A 14,875-nucleotide genomic window follows, 5' to 3' on the forward strand; every position below is an offset into this window, starting at 1 on the left:
ATGTGTTCTTCTGAAAGGGTTTCCTAGAGCTTATCTTGGTATTCATTTTGGTTTGTAGTGATTATATTTCCCATTCTCTATTTTCCACATATTATCTATTGTGTGCATAAAAAACAAATCAATAATAACAAATATGGAATCTAAAAGGAAGTAATCCTTCATATTTTAGATTATGATTTACTTTCACAGATATGTTGTCATGAACTATACAGTGGAATATCCATGGTAGTTTACATATCATATTAATATTAGAGAAGGTTTATTTGGGTATTTTGTGGGAATTTAAAGGGGATCAGATAATTTTGAGTAAAAATCGTAAAAGCCTAACCATGGCTGATGAATCAATTTATTATATCCCTTAAGATCTAGTAGGGGAGAGGTTTTTGCAACTAGAAACATAGGTTGCAGATATAAATTGTAATGTGAGCTTCCTCGTTGTGGCCCTAGCCAATAATATCAAGCTTTTCGAAGAATATAGAGGTTCCAAATGAAAGATTAGATAGAAGGAGAAATTGGGGGATTGGGAAGAACCAGAGATGTCCAAGAAACCCAAAAAAGAGAAACCAACTTCAAGCATCATGAACCATTCACAACCTCTCTTCAATATGGAAGTGAGAGTGGAAATCAAGCCATATTAAGATGAGATAGATGCTTTAAAATTAAATCACGGGCGACAATAATTAGAGGTTTATTTTAATGTTAACCATATACAGGAGGAATATAAAATATCATTTTCTTGTTTGAAATTGGAGGGCCATGTCTTGACCTGGTGGGAAAGCCACATGGAAAAGCTTAGGGAGGAGGGGAATCCTCTAATAACTAAGTTGGAGTATTTAAAATTCTAATTGAGTACCAATTCTACCCTTGAAGTATGTAGAGGGCTAGTGGATCTAGTGGCATCACTTCAAGCAAAGACATGGGCAGTGTGTGTACAAGAGTACACCGTAGAATTCAGAAAGATGACAATGATGTTGCCCATATCTCCAAAGAATTCATACATACTCTTCAAGTATCTGGGGGCTCTACACAACCATATACAAAACCAAGTGATGTTGTTCAAACCTAAAATGGTGGATAAGGATTTTCTATAGGCAAAATAATACATGAAAACATAGGCTAGATGAAAGGGCAGTTAAGTGGTGCAAAGTAGAAGGAACACCAGGAAGATTACAAGGAGGCGAAGAAGAAATGGAAAGTGAGGAAGGATAAGAAGACAACATTCATAACACACTAATGCAAGTATCATAACAACCACTGCATATTATATGGTCACACAAAGGAGATGTGCTAGAACTCATATCCAAAGCTCAACCTGAAGAACCAAAAAAGAACATGAAGAAAATTCTCATATCTATATATTTTAGTAATCAAGTGGAGAACAACTTGGACGTGAATGAGAAGATTGTTTGCACGTTACTACGGAAATGGGTGAATCTAAGTATCCATCAGCAATAGGAAGAGAAGGAGACTCCCAAACTCTTCCATATAAAGATACAAGTCAAGAAGACAAAACTTGATGCTCTCTTCAACTCAGGATGACAGGCGAATCTCATAGTAATGGATTTGGTCAACAAACTTAGATTGTAGGTTCATGATAATCCAACCCATAGCCATTGGGATGGGTCGACAAGAAGGTAGAGACAAAAGTAACCAAATAGTGTAAAATTAAATTTGTTATCAATTATGATTTTATTGATGAAGAAAAATTAGATGTAATTCCACTTGATTTATATGGAGTTACATTTGGGAGCCCTTATATGTACATGTAGGATGAAATCTTCATGTGGAGAGATAAGTGATATCACCTTATCAATGACAAAAAATCCTTCATCATTAATGCACACAAGGGAAAGTCAAGGTTTTCACTAGTAAGCACCAACCAAGTTAAGAAATTGATCAATTCTAGCAAGAAGTATGTTTTATTATTCTTAAGAGAAAACCATTTTGTGAAAGTGTTAATGAGAGAAAAGGAAACCGTAGAGGGGTGCACCAAGTAACATATATAGAAACTAGAAGAGTTTCTACATGCATATAGGGGAGTGTTCTAGGATCCTAAAGGGCTACCACCCAAGAAGGAAGTGGAGCACACATCCAATTGTTGTGAGCCCCTCCATTGCCAAACATTGGCTTATATAAGCAGTTCATTTTAGGATCAATTGAAGTGAAGAAGTAGTTGCAAGAACTATTGGAGTAGGGTGTTATTCAACCAATGACCACATCGTGTGGGTCACCCATCATAATTGTACCAAAGAAGGATGGGACTTGGAAAATATGCATTATTTACAAGGCATTAAACAAATTCATGCTCAAGAATAGGTACCCCCTTCTTGATATTGGTGACTTGTCGGTTGAGTTGCAGGAAGAAAAATATTTCACCAAGTTGGATTTACAATTAGGGTATTACCATGTTCAAGTTAATGAAGAAGATAGATGGAAGGTTGCCTTTAAAACAAGACAAGGTTTATACATGTGGTTAATTCCATTTGGTTTATTCAATGGACTAGCTACGTTCATGAAAATAATAAATAATATATTGTGCCCATATCTAGATTCAATTGCTATCATTTATTTAGATGATATAGTGGTATACAATGTTATTTGTCAGGAGAAAATATCACATCTAATGTAAGTGTAAGATACATCAAGAAGAACCAACTATTGCAAAATCTCAAGAAGCACCAACGAGATCCAATTGTTGTGAGACTCTTCATTCCCAAACATTGGGTTGTACCAACAGTCCATTTTAGGATCAAATGAGATGAAGAAGTAATTGCAACAACTATTGGAGCAAGGTGTTATTCAACTGATTACCTCACCATGTGGGTCACCCATCATAATTGTTCTAAAGAAGGATGGGACTTGGCAAATATGCATTGATCACAGGGTGTTAAACAAAGTCATGCTTAAGAACATGTACCCCTGCCTAAGATTGATGACATGTTAGTTGAGTTGAAAGAAGCAAAATATTTCACCAAGTTGGATTTAAAACTAGGGTATTACCATGTTCAAGTTAAGGAAGAAGATGCATGGACGACTACCTTCAAAACAAGACAAAGTTTAAACAATTTGTTAGTCATTCCATTTGGTCTATTCAATGCACTATCTACATTCACGAAATTAGTAAATAATATATTGTACCCATATCTAGATTCATTTGTTATTGTTTATTCAGATGATGTAGTGGTATACAATGCTACTTGGCAGGAGGAAATATCACATCTAATGCAAGTGTACATTTAAGAAGCACCAACTATTAGAAAATCTCAAGAAGTGTAGGTTTGTACGGCAATGTTTGGTGTATTTAGGCTATGTGATTGGTGGATAGGAGCATAAGATATATCTTGTAAATATGGAGGCCATCATGAAGTGGCTTGTGCCAACAAATGTTTTAGAGGTTAGGAGTTTTAACAGGGAAACATAGTATTAGAGAAAATTGATATCTTCATTTTCAATAGCTGCTCCACTCCACACCATAATATTGAGTGGATAGAATTTCCAATGGGGGAAGGGCCAACAAAATCCTTTTGAAGAGTTGAAGAAGAAAATTAGTCAAGCACCAATTCTTGCATTACCAAACTTGCAATAGACCTTTAAAGTGAAGACAAATGTGAGTGGGTATGATATGGCAGTGGTCTTGATGCAAGGAGAAAGGCCTATATGCTACCATTCTAAAGTGTTTCATGAGGAGGTTCTCAACTACCCTAGCTACAACAACGATATCTATGCCCTATTTGAAGCTATCAAAAATTAGAAACACTATCTAATAGGAAATGAGACAGCCATCCACACAGATCACCAACCACTACAATACCTACAAGCCTAGGGCAAGTTATAATAGACTAAGAATTACAAGTGGATGGGGTTTTTATAACAATTCCATTTAGTAATAAAATATAAGAATGACAACACAAACAAGTTGACTGAGATGCTTTAAAGGATAGCCACATAAAAATTTAATAGCCTTGGGAACTCTAATGCACATGGAGCCTTTCACACATAATGCATAAAGAGAGGCATATACAAAGGATGAGGACTTTAGAGAAGTGTATCAATATCTAAAGGACTAAATTCATGCAACAATGGTGAAACATAGTTGACTACTATCTCCAAAATGACTTACTCTACATGTTGGACAAACTATGTGTTCCTAAAGGTTAGTAACTACAACTCATTAGAGTGTCTCACACCTCTAATGTTGCATGGCATTTTGGTGTTGGGAATATAACTTACAATTTGCAAAGGTATGTGTATTGGCCTAAGGTGCAATATGATGTACTAGGTTCATTAGAATATGTGTAGTTTGTTGTACTGACAAAGAAAATAACATGAAACAGGGTCTATACCATCCCTTACATATACTCGCTTTTCCTTGGGAAATAATTTCTATGGTCTTTATGGGAAGTTTACCAACAACTAGGAAGGTAGATGACTACCTATTCAAAATAGTTGAAAGGTTCAACAAGATGTGCATTTTCTTTCCTTATAAAAAGACCATTAGGGAGCAAGAAGTAGAAAAATTGTTCTTTAAACAGGTTTGGGTCCATTTTGGGATACCAAGAAACATCATTTCAAACAGGGACACCAGATTTCCTAGTGAATTTTGAACTACAATGTGGGAGTAGATGGACACAACATTGGGGAGGTCTACAACATTCCATCCACATACATATGGGCAAACAAAATTAGTCAATAGAATTTTGGTACAACTTTTAAATGGTTATAATTAGAAGCATCTAAAGATTTAGGATGAAAATATGGTTTATATACAACACTCCTACAATAAAGCAATTCACACTTCAACTGGTAGATCTCACACTTGAGACTTGTTTTGGATATTTTTCACCTTCACCTTTGGATGTTTTATATGGGAAATAAGGAGGTGTGAAGGAGGATCTCATAGAGGACGCTTTAAGAGTAGAAAAATTATTGAGAAGATTAGTCAGGTCCACCTATCGGTATAGGAGGTGTTGAAGAAGTCATGGGAAAAATACAACGATAGGCATGATCAACATAGGACAAAGGGTTCATTCAAAATGGGAGACAAACTGTGGTTGTAGTTGAATAAGAGGAGGGTACAAGGTTTTTCAAAAAAAAAAGGTTATGGATTATAGTGCTTTCAAGATACTAGAAAGGTTGGAGATAATGCCTATAGACTCAGTCTATCCCCATACATGTGTATTTACTCAATGGTGAATGTGGAAAATCTGGAACTCTATGAACCTTACATGTTGGACCAAAAAGAGGAATAGGTCCAACATTTCCCTAAAGGATTTAGCACCAAACGCTCAGGTAGAGTTGTCAGAGGACACAATTTTTCATAAGAGCTCCAAAACTATAAGACAAAGGAAACATGAACTTTGGCATATTAGGTTGAACTAGGACAACTTCCAGGTAAGGCTAAATGGTACTTGAGGGAGAAGGTAGAGAAAAACTTCCTCACCTCATTCAATGAAGCTTGTAATGCGAAAAAGTATCCAAAAATGAGGAGGTATGAACCCAATTATATCACTATATGATTTTTCATCCATCTTGATGCTTTCAGGTTTGAAAAATTGAAGGAATCGACTTATAGGAGCAATTTTATTGGTGGGACTTAGTATGGAGAGTTAGGGTTTGAAACCATTTAGTCTAGTTTCAGAACTTAAAATGTAAATTTTGGGGGTAATTTTTTTTAAGCAAGCTCTGAGCCTTGTGACAATATTCTACACTTAAAGACCTTTCCAACGGTGCAAGAATCACATCAATTAGAGTTTGGATGCAAATTTATGCCTCTCGGAAGTGGACGTATTGTTATTTACCACCATAATTTCAGAGGATCCCATGTCAGCCCCCATTATTCATGGAAAAGGGGATAGCCACATGGGGACTATAAAGAAGACTCTAGAAGGGTCAAGTTGTATCTCATGTTGAGGATGTTAGGGAACCAACTCACAAAAAGATAGAAAAGATAGTTGAACGCCTTAGAATTCAGCCTCTTCGAGGGGGCAACCTCCTTTACATTACATAAATGAACAATTCTTGGAGGATACAAATGAAAAGACTTCCTTTCTATATATAGGAGTCTAAGGGGTCATAACATAATCAGAGACGACATAACAATAATAATGTAAGGGCACAATAATAACAATAGTGGGCTTCTATGGGGCGCAATAGTAACAATATGGGGACTACATGGGTACAACAATATAATAAGGGGGTTTTACTAATAACAATAAGGGGTTACACTAGTAGTATAGGGGCCTAACATGCCCCTCTCCTTCAAAAAGTGTTGTCCTCAACGCTTGAGTAGTTCGTGATGCTTATGTATAAAATTCTTGTCCTCCCATGTGGAATCTTCAGCGGGTAAGTTCTTCCACTTGATGAGATACTCTGAAATTGATTGATTTAGTAGCTATCAGGTTCTTGTTTCTGTGACTGCTCCAGGTTCCAATATGATTTTTCCTTCCTCTTCAAGTTATGGCAATATTGTTTGAATTGGGATCTTCTGCAACTTTTGAATGAGTGGCCATACTTCTTCGTCCTTCTTCCATTCATCCCTTGCTTCGTTTATCCAATCTGGTTGGATAATAGAAATAGCACAAAACAATGCTTCCACATCCTCATCCTTTCTTAAGAGTGCATCTGCAACAAAATTTTGCTTTCATTTTCTATAGATGATGTCAAAGTCATATCCCAACATATTTGTGACCCATTTTTCTGTTCTTCTAAAGATAATAGTTGTTCTAAAAAGTATTTAAGACTATCATGATCCATTTTTACCTTGAAGTGTCTTCCCATTCGTAAGGTCACCATTTCTTAAGTGCATGTAGTATTGCCAACATTTCCTTCTCATAAATAGCTTGCTTGAGATGTAGTAGTAAAAATACCCAATCACCTACATCAAAGCATTTTTCACTACGATGTTGATCTACCTATTGTTTCATTCAATTTTGCACCAATGTGGCGTTATCCTTTAAAAGTTGGAGAACTTGTTGTTGATGCTCGATGTGATATTTCACTTCTTGAACCTTTTTCTTCTTGATATGTCCTTCTATCTTGAGAGTTTGAGGAGTGGTAATTTCTTCCAATGCTTTAGAAGATATGGTTGGATTCATTTCTTGATGCTCGATGTGATATTTCACTTCTTGAACATTTTTTTTCTTGATATGTCCTTCTATCTGGATAGTTTGAGGAGTGGTAATTCCAGCCAATTCATTACAAGATATGGTTGGATTCATTTCTTCTTTCTTGATGTGATCTTTCACTTCTTGAACCTTTTTCTTCTTGATATGTCCTTCTATCTTGAGAGTTTAAGGAGTGGTAATTCTTTCCAATGCTTTACAAGATATGGTCAGATTAATTTCTTCTTTCTCTGTGGTTGGGTCCTGGCGTATATCCTCTTCTTTTGATGTTTCTTGATCCTTTTCTTCCTCCTCTTCATACTCTATGTAAAATAATTTATTCTTAGCACACTTATGACCTTTAGTGCATTTGCTATCACAATTGTAACAAAGCCCTTTTTCTCTTTTTTCTTCCAATTGTTGTGGTGTAATCCTTGTAGGTTGTGGAAGGCTAGGAGAAACAACACTTCCATCTTTATAGTTGTGAGGGGTAGAATTCCTTGTTTCCATAATTTTTCTTTCCACTTTGTAACAAAGCCCTATTTCTCTTTTTTCTTCCAATTGTTGTGGTGTTTCTCTTTGTATTCTCATAATGTGCTATAATTTCCTCCATGAAAATTGACCACGTAACAAGTTGTTTACGAGAACAAAGCCCTTTATACCATAAAAATTGATCTTGTTCTAAATATGAAGATGCAATACATACCTTTTGTCATAGTGGTACACCATGTAGATCAAAACATTTCTCCATCTGTAGTATCCAATTTACCGGATCCTTGCCATCAAACTTCCTCGTCTCTCTTTTTCTTGATTTTAGGAGCTCGATCTTGAAACGACTGTAATTGTATACTTTCAGATCTTTAAGTTCTGAAATTGCGATCTGCGGTAGCCTTCTGCGTCCTATTTCCAATGCCACCAGTCTAATCGAATTTAGATTCTCCAAGAAAGAGTTATGCACAATCTCCCAAGATGACCTGATTATATACCTTTTAAGAAGAGCGAACTTGTATGAAGTGCCAGGTGTCATTGTTTTGACCTTCGGGTCTAAACAATATACACATGAAACTACAGTGCATCCTCTTTCTGTAACTTCTTACGAAATTGCAATCTGATTCTCAAAACAAAATTTATGACGATTTTCCCAAGGTCACCTGTTTGGAATGTAATTCAGGAGTCTGCAAGAAGACCAACTTCCTCAGATCATATCTCCGCAAATATAGCATGAAAAGCTCTGAAATTCGGACCCGAGGTTTAGCACGATTTTGTCTCAAATGGATTTATTTTTTTTCGCTTCTGAAACATCACAGAAAAAACATTATAGTGAAAATGCCACAACGACCTATTTGGAGCAGCGAAACCCTAGAATCCAAAGCTCTGATACCAAATGTTATGAAACCAGCTCACAAAAAGATAGAAAAGATAGATCAACGCCTTAGAATTTAGCCTCTTTGAGGGGGCAACCTCCTTTACATTACACAAATGAACAATTCTTGGATGATACAAATGACAAGACCTCCTTTCTATATATAGGAGTCTAAGGGGTCATAATATAATCAGAGCTGACATAACAATAATAATGTAAGGGAACAATAATAACAATAGTGGGCTTCTATGGGGTACACTAGTAACAATATGGGAACTACAGGGTAAAACAATATAATAAGGGGGTTGCACTAATAACAATAAGGGGTTACACTAGTAGTATAGGGGCCTAACAGAGGATTGAATGGGTCAAATTTGCTTGCATTTTTTTCCATATTAGAGCAAAGTAGTTAAGTGTGGATAGAGAGAGAGCATAATAAAAGGGGGTTTATGTTCTATAACAACCCATGGGCCAAAATTCTGAGTAAAATCCATATAGAGTGCCTTATCCTTTGTACTTGCATCATTTCCATTCCAGACAAAAGAGAGTGGGGCGACCTAACCTTCCAACTAGGTATTCTTTTGAAAGAGTTCCCCATAGCATATATTGGTGCTCATTATGGTTTGAGTGATTTTATTTACATGTTATTTATTTTTTTCATATTATCTGTTGCATGCGTAAATAGTGAAATAACAATAGCTGGAATCTAAAGGAATTGAGCCTTCATAGTATATATTTTGGTTTATTTTCACATATTTACTATGATGAATTGTATAGTGGAATAGCCACAATAGTTTAACGACCACATTGGTATCAAAGCAGTTTTTTGGGTGTTTTGTGGGAAGTTTTAAGGGATCATATAAATTTAAGAAAGAAGTCATAAAACCCCGGCGATGGCCAAAAAACAATTTATGATATTCCTCGAAATATAGGAGAGGAGAGATTTGCATAGCTTGAAATGAAAGTCATAGATATAGATGGTAATGTAAGCCTCTTCACGACATCCCTAACTAATAAAATTGGGTTGTTCAAAGAATATGGAGGTTCTATCTTAGAGGTCACATCAAAAGGGATATCAGTGGATTGGGAAGAACTAGAGGAGTCTAGGAAACCCGAAAAAGAGTAGCCTAGTTCAAGTTCCATGAACCATTCACAATCTCTCTTCAAGATGGAAGTGGAGGTGGATATCAAGTTGTATCAAGGTGAGATAAATGTTTTCAAATTAAATCATTCATTTTAGCATTTAGAGGTATATTTTAGTGTTCAATATATAGTGGAGGAATACAAAATTTCATTTTCTCATTTGAAATTAGAGGGAAATTCCCTGACCTGGTGGGAAATCCACACAAAAGGCCTTATGATGGAGGGGAATCTTCTAGTAAGTAAGACGCCGGATTTAAAACTCTCATCAAATCCCAATTATACTGTATCAAGTATGTAAAGGACCAATAGATTTGATGGCATTAGTTTGGTAGAGACAGGGGCAGAGTGTACATGAGTACACCACAAAATCCAAGAAGATGGTAATAATGACATGTCTCTCTCCCGAAAACTTAGATGTACTCCTCAAGTATCTAGGGGGTCTACATAGTCATCCACGAAAGCAAGTGATGTTGTTCAAACCCATAACGGTGGATGAGGCTTGTGTATAGTCACAATAGCTGGACAACATAGACCAAAAGAATGGGTAGTCAAGTGTTTAAAAGAAAAAGGAACACCATGAAGATTCCAAAGTGGGGAAGAAGAAATGGAAAGTGGGGGAGGAAAAGAATAGAACAACCATAACACACTAGTGTAAAGATCATAGCAGCCACTACAACCATTGCAACATTGATGGTCATACAAAGGAGAAGTAATGGAAATTACATCCAAAGCTCAACTTGAATAACTAAAAGAAGGACATGAAGAAGAAAAATATCATAACCACAGATTCAAGTAATCACATGGAAAGTAACTCGGACATGGATGGGAATATTGTTTGCACATCAATGCATAAGGGTTTGAATTTTAGTAGCCATTAACAATAGGAAAAGAAGGAAATGGCCAAACTCTTTCATATTATAGATACTAGTCAAGAAGACAAAAAATGATGCTTTGTTCAAAGTAAGATCATGGTTTAATCTCATAGAAATGGATCTAGTCAAAAATATTGGGCTAGAGGTTCATGACCATCCTAGTACATATTCATTGGTATGGGTCAACAAGGAAGTAAATATTAAGGTAACCAAACAATGTAAAATTAAAATTTGTTATCTATGTTGATTTGATTAATGAAGTAGAATTGGATGTAGCTCCACTTGATGAAAGTGAAGTTGTGTTCGGGAGTCCCTATATGTAAATGTGGGATGTAATTTCATGTGGAGAGCCAACCAATATTACCTCATCAAGGATGGAAAATCCTTCATCGTCATCATGCACAAGGGAAAGTTAAAGATTTTAATGATAAGCCCCAACCACGTTAAAAATAGTTAATGAGAGAAAAACAATATATAGAAGAGTTAATGAGAGCAAAGGAATCCTTGGAGGGGTGCACTAATGAACATATATAGAAATTGGAAAATTTGTTATAGGCTACCAACCAAGAGGGAAGTGGAGCACAAGCTAAAATTGTTGTTGGACTCTCCATTGCCAAACAATTGTCTATATAGGTAATTTGTTATAGGAGAAAACAAGGTGAAGAAGTATTTGTAGCAATTGCTAGAGTAGGGTGTTATTTGACCAACCACCTCACCATGTGGGTCACCCACCATAATTGTGCCAAAGAAGGATGGGACTTGGTGAATGTGCATTACTTACAGGGTATTAAAAAAAATACACTCAAGAATAGATCACCTTTCTCGGGATGGACAACATGTTGGACAAGTTGCAACAAACAAAATACTTCACCAAGCTAGATTTAAACTCAAGGCATCATTAGGTTCAAGTCAAACAAGAAGATACCTAGAAGACTGCCTTCAAAATAAGGTTTATATGAGTAGTTGGTAATTCCATTTGGTCCATGTAATTCACTAGACATATTCATGAGATTAATAAATCATATATTGCACCCATATCTCGATTCATTTGTTACTATTTATTTAGATGATATATTGGTATATAGTGCCACTTGGGAAGAGCATATCTCACATTTTATGTAGGTGATAGAGACATTGAAGAAGCACTAGCTGTTGTTGAATATAAATAAGTGTGAGTTTGCATAACAATTCTTGGTGTATTTGTTGGCATTATGGCTAAAGTGTTGTCCTTGATGGCAACCCATTCAGGGGACAGGTCACTGTACTTCAAGTCAGCAGCAGAAGTTGATGATCAGCTACCAAATATTGAAGGAAATAAGGAGGACGCAGGTATACCTTACAGAAAATGCGTACCCGCAGGTACACCATGCAGAAGCCGCGTCCAGGGACGCAGTCCAGCCGTTCAGAAGGTGCGTCCACCCAGTGCACACTTTTTAAGGCAGAGAAAAGCACACGTGGGGGTTTCTTGTGATTTACTCCTGGTATCTAGCCGACGGTATTGTGTTTTTAAGGTGTCGGCTCGTGGTATTGTTCCTTGATTTGAGGAGGAGCTTGCCTATATAAAGCAAAGGAGATCATTTGGTTTGAGTATGTCTTTGGTTGAATATCTTATTGGGTGAGATCTAGTCTAAATCTAAAGAAGGCGAATCTACTGAAGGACTAAGATCTCTTTGGCGCATGATCAGATCTATAGATCTGTGTGTTTGGGTTTCTCTTAAAGTCTTGAAATCATTCATACCCGAAGGCACGCAGGTACAGTGAAGGGAAAGTGCACCGGGACGCAGCGCAGCAGAGAGAGACCTGCGTGGGGACGCAGGGCAGACGTGGCTCAGGTGCGTCCGGGACGCAGTTCAGTAACGGGAGATCTGCGTGGGGACGCAGGACAGACCAGGTTCAGGTGCGTCCCTGAGGTAAAAAGACGCGGCGCGATAGTATCTCTGGGTGTGTCTTTTGAGCAACTGGACGCGGCGCGATAGTGTTTTTGGGTGCGTCCCTGCAGCAAAAGGACGCAGAGCAGTTGAAGGAACGGTGCGTGGGCACGCAGTGCAGCAGAAGGATCTCTGCGGGTGGTCGCAAGAAAGCAGAAGGTGAACTACGTCTATACGCAGGCCACAGAAGGGAAAACTGTGTCTCTGTTCTGTTGATTGTATTTCTCTGTTGATAAGGTGTTCTGGGTTAATTCTGTTATTACTGATCTGATAACTGTAGTAGACAGTAACTGTTATGTACTTGATGATCATTTGATGCTTTATGAAAAGAAGTAGAGAGTTGTAGCTCTCTGCAGGTTGCAGCCTGCGTACTGGTAAATGACTGCACCAGTACAAAATCATTGTAAAAGGAGTTTCTAATTTGAAAGAAGATAGAGACATATTGCAGCAGGTGGTTTTCACCCACATTGGGTTTCCACCTTACATCTTGTGTTCTTTGGTGTGACTATCTGTTTTCTTTGATCATGCTCATTATTTTATGGTACTGATATGCAAGAATAATTCAAAGATCAAATAAAGAAGAATTGTTAAATTGCTAGATAATACTGATTCACCCCCCCCCTCTCAGTATTATTTCCAACAATTGGTATCGGAGCAGGTCCTTCAGAGAAGCTTGATCGCTTGAAGGTAGATCGTTCATCATGAGCAATTACGAGAGAGAAGCATCAATCAGGCCACCGGTTTTCGATGGGACAAACTTCAATTATTGGAAGGTAAGAGTTACTGCATATCTTCAATCTCTTGGTACAGAAGTTTGGGACATTGTAGAAACAGGCTATGCTTTTCCTTCAACTACTCCTATAGATCCAGCTGAGAAAAAGAAGTATGAAACAAATGCAAAAGCAGTCAGTACTCTATTAGGAAGTATATCCCAAACGGAATTCATGAAGGTAATGCACTTCAAATCAGCAAAAGAGATATGGGACAAAATGGTCACGAGCTATGAAGGAGATGAACAGGTAAAGCGAGCTAAACTTCAAACTCTCAGGATTCAGTATGAGACTCTCAAAATGTATAATGATGAAAGTGTGGCTAATTATTTTCTTCGGGTAGATGAGATTGTTAATTGCATGAAAAATCTGGGTGAAGAAATAAAAGAGGCTATAGTAGTTGAAAAGATTCTAAGATCATTATCCCCCAAGTTTGAATCTAAAGTATCTGCAATAGAAGAAAAGGAAAATCTCCGAATTCTCACTATGTCTCAGCTACATGGAATTCTAACTGCTTATGAAATGAGAAAGGGAGGTCCATCAGACAGAAGGGAAGCTGCTTTCAAGGCATCAGGCAAAGAAGATTACTATGAAGCAAGACATGTTCCAGAAGAAGAGGAAGAAGAATCAAATTTTGTCAGAAATCTTCAAAGGGGTTCTGGAAGGTTCAGAGGTAAGCTACCTTTCAAATGCTTTGCTTGTGGAAGAGTAGGTCATTATGCTGCAAAATGTCCCTATAAGGATAAAGGTAAGGAACCTACTAGATGGAACAAGAAACAAAGTACAAATAAGAAAAGCTACTACACCCATGAAGACAGTGATGGTTTATCAAACAGTGATGAAGATGAACAAGGTAATAAATATAAGTTGTTAATGGCATTTGAAGATGATGATTATGAGGATGTTGTAGATGTGAATAACCTCTATGATGAAATTACTAGACTCAAGAGATGTATAGAAGAAAAGAATGTGATCATTGATACTCTACAATTTCAGATTGATGAAAAGGAAAAACATCTTGAAAAACTAGAAGGTGAAATTGTTGGTCTCAGAAAAGAAATTGAGAAAACAAAAGCTATTAATCTTAAGTTTGTCAAAGGATCTGAAACTTTGGATGAGATTATCAATGTGCAGCGGTCTCCTCTAAACAAGACAGGTTTGGGTTATAATGGAGAAACCTCTCAAGCATCCACCTCAAAAAGTTATCTTGATGCGGCAAGAAGAAATGAGCAGAAGAACAATGAAGATAATCAGGTGAAGCAGGGACGAAATACAAACAGAAACTATCAAGGGCAATCCATCTTAAGGGTGAACAAAAGCTACAACCAGCCACAGGTAAAATCTTCTCAGTTTGGTTCAAGAATAGATGAAAATAGAAATTACAATAAGTTGGCAGGTAGATTCAATAACCGCAGAAGCTTCTTCAATGGACAATGCTTTTCTTGCCATAATTTTGGTCACAAAGCAGCTCAATGTGTTGCATATAAAACAATCATGACTAGGGAAGCTCAAAAACAAAGAAGCATGACAGGGATTACAAAAAGGACCTATAACAACTTTTCGGCTCTTGAAAATGAAGTTGAATGTTCCATTTGCAATAATTTTGGTCATGAAGACTCTGAATGCAGGAGCAGGTTTCAGGAGAGAAAGGAACAAGAGCGGAAAAAGGAACAAGCCTCAAGCACCAAAACATGGAGAA

This window comes from Pinus tabuliformis, chromosome 4_2 (assembly GCF_031772625.1).
Source record: "Pinus tabuliformis cultivar Carrire ecotype Pingquan chromosome 4_2, CPIR1, whole genome shotgun sequence".
NCBI classification, from domain to species: Eukaryota; Viridiplantae; Streptophyta; class Pinopsida; order Pinales; family Pinaceae; genus Pinus; species Pinus tabuliformis.